The 3,160-nt window shown below is 47.3% G+C and overlaps 1 long non-coding RNA gene across 1 annotated transcript; it reads left to right on the forward strand.

Moving 5' to 3' along the window:
• The first annotated feature begins 850 nt into the window (after positions 1-850).
• LOC115578199 (uncharacterized) lies at positions 851-2,961 on the forward strand. Its single transcript, XR_003983396.1, has 3 exons — positions 851-971; positions 2,157-2,230; positions 2,324-2,961. It is a non-coding gene; the product is annotated as an uncharacterized LOC115578199 (long non-coding RNA).
• The last annotated feature ends 199 nt before the right edge of the window (positions 2,962-3,160 follow it).

Genomic DNA, 3,160 nt, shown 5'->3' on the forward strand with positions numbered 1-3,160 from the left:
CTGTTTCTCATATGAATCTCTTTGAGAAATGATGTTCAGAATAGTAACCAGGAAGTAGCAGCTGAGGGAACAGAGCAGTGGACCTGCTGCCGTGCTGCATGCAGACAGCCGGGGGGGGATCAACACCCGGGTCAGCTGTGTGTTTTACACAGGGAGGATTTACCTGATTAGTTACCTGTTTGTTTGAAGTCTACTTATCTGTAGAGATAGATAGCTGGGCTGCTATAATACGTTTCATGTGAGTGATTCAGGATTCCTTCAGGAAATATTGTTTCATTCTCATCTTACTTCTGTAGCTGCAGCTTCATCTGAACTCTTTACACCAAATGTTTGTGTGAGCGAGCCTGCAGTCCTCACCACAATATCAACACTCAGTCAGCTGCTTGTTTTTATATTTATATATTATATATATATATATATTCCTTTTAAGGGTTAGCCTACTTGATCCAATAGGAAACCTTTCTGGTACAGGATCAGTGAAATGAAATCCATTCTGGTACATTATAGTAAGTGTTGCCCAATAACAATACAATACAGTTCCAACAGTTATTGATTGTCATGATGACAGCTGTGCTGAGGTGCATGATTATATCACAGCTGACCACGTTTAACAAATATGCATAAAGACACATAAGATGATGCATTTTCTTACAGCAACATTCTTCACAATGAATGAAATAGAGGGAAAAGAAAGGCAGAGATCAACATGATGCTTCTGTCACAGCAGAACAAAGAACATTTGAACATCCAGTAACTCCTCGACATCCCACACAGACCGTGTGACTGCTGCTGCCAACATGTGTCACCTTTCAGCGTGCAGAGTTTCTGAGGGATGGCGGCGGCGGCGGCGGCCTGCTGCTCTTTGTGGCGGGGCGCTCCTTCCCTTCACGGGCTTTCAGCGCCGCAGACTGCCACCGCCAACATGGAGTCTCTGGTGTGGTTTGGATCCTGGACCGGGCCTCTTTGCAAAGGTGAAGCTCTCCTCCCAAGTGAATGTGAGAAAGAATCAAGGTATTAGATGGTTCATACACACACCAAAGACAGAAACACGTGTGTGTTCACCAACACACACATGCAGAGGTCTTCTTCACTTCTGTATTCTGGACTGTCAGTACTTTCAGTTTTGCAGCGATGCTTGCAGTGGCCATATCAACATCTATTGTAAACAGGACACATATTGTAGCGTGTCTCCTTCTGGAGATCTGGACGCTTCCACGGCTTTGATTCTGCAGCTATACAGAGCAGAATGGAAACACACCCGCTGGCATCAGGCCCAAACTTTCACCATGTCACTTCTAACAGGACGTGGTGAATACCGGCCCACACAGTTATTTTCTACAATCTGAGTCAGAGTTTTGTTTGCACTGACTGTGTGTGCTCTCCTCTGGACTCAGTTAGAAAGAGAAGAAATATATCCCAACTGTGAGAGATGATGAAGAACAAAGATGATGCATCAGAAACTTCACGGCTGAAGCGCTCCAACAAGACGAGAGAAATGTGAACGTGAGCATCAGCTGCTGCTGTGAGCAGCGTCACAGCGACAGTGGAGCCAGTATCAGCTGTGAGCCGAGTGGAGGCGCTGAACGCTTCACACAAACACCATGACAGACTCCATGTTTGTGTGACTGGCATGGTCAGAGGTGTGCCGTCACCAGCGCACTCTGCTGCTGCTGCTGCTGCTGCTGATGGAGAGAGAGAGAGAGAGAGAGAGAGAGAGAGAGCTCAGCGTCTTCAGCACATGTTGCTGTAACTTTACTGTGTGTTCAGCCTCAGCTGCTGCCTCAGGTTCTCCTGCTGCTCCACCTGTAACAGAGGGAATGTGTCCGTGTGAGCGCAGCAGGCCCGCCCGCTGTCTTTGTGTTTGTGTTGCTGCAGCATGGAAACCCATCAGTGTACAATGAGGCAAACTAAATGGACCCAGTCATAAAGACACTGATCCACAGCACCACTACAGGTCAAAGACTCCACCGGGAGCTTTTTGAAATCCAGCTTGAATCAGTCTGATAATATTAGTCTGAAGTTAGTTTGATTCAACAGCTTGATCCTGTTTCCATTTGTTCACCACACGTCCTGCTTTCCCTTCATGTTTAACCCCCTCTGCATGTTGTTGCATGTTGTAGTTAAAGACTTTTCTAAATGTGTGTTTGTGCCTTCAGGTAGACGTCTCACTGTCACCTGCAGAGAACATGAGAGTGAAGCTCGAGCAGCTTCCAGCTGTGCAGGTGTGCAGGTGAGGGCACAGCCAGCTGTGTGACACTGATCACTCACTTCTGGCTTCACTCTCATCATCAACTGATGAATGTGTGTTCTTTGTGTTGTGTAGCTCAGATCTTCATCTGCTTTCTCACTTTCTCCCGACACCTGAGCTGCGAGCGGCTGACGCGGCTCGGCCGTTTGGTCGGGATTCATCATCTGAAGGCGGCGTTTCTGGAGTCCGGTCAGAAATGAAGGATCTTCCAGAAGATGATCCGTTCAGACCGGTTCTGACTGATGATGTGTTACAGCTCAGAAACACAAACAGCTCAGACACAGTGCAGCTCCACTTGTACTGCTAAACCTGTCAGATATATATATTGTCACAAGAAGACATAAAGAAAGAAAGCCGTGACAGTGTGCAGTCTGCAGCGCTGCCACTGAAACCAGCTCTGTGAGCAGGGCCAGCTTTGGTACCAGCTGAGTCCAAACACACACCAGAGGCCACAGCATCAACATCTGTGTGGAGGTGGAAATCATCCAGCAGGTGGAGTTCTGTCAGACAGCTCCATCCTCCAGCTGCCAGTCAGCTCCTGTGGAGGAATGTACTGTGATGCATGTGACTGTGTTGATGTTCAACAAGCTCCTGTTGTTTACTTTACTTCCAGTGTTTTATGGATTGTAAATGTATTTGTATCAACATGAATTCAATTCCCCATCAAGAACTTTTTGTTCTGTATTTCAGTTGTGCTGAATTGAATTTACTGGTGTTAGGAACCAAAACAAAAGCTCTTGTTTCCAGTGGGAGCTGAGAAGCGTGGCAGCCCGGGAGAGAAGCTGATCTGTGGTCAGCTACAGCAGCTTCACCTCCATCTGTGGAGGCTGTTCATGTCCTGTGGACTCACCTGTGGAGACACCTGACAACATCACTGATGCTCGGCCCAGCAGCACTAATGAGACCAGCTCC

The sequence above is a fragment of the Sparus aurata genome, unplaced genomic scaffold (genome assembly GCF_900880675.1).
Source record: "Sparus aurata unplaced genomic scaffold, fSpaAur1.1, whole genome shotgun sequence".
In the NCBI taxonomy this organism is placed as follows: domain Eukaryota; kingdom Metazoa; phylum Chordata; class Actinopteri; order Spariformes; family Sparidae; genus Sparus; species Sparus aurata.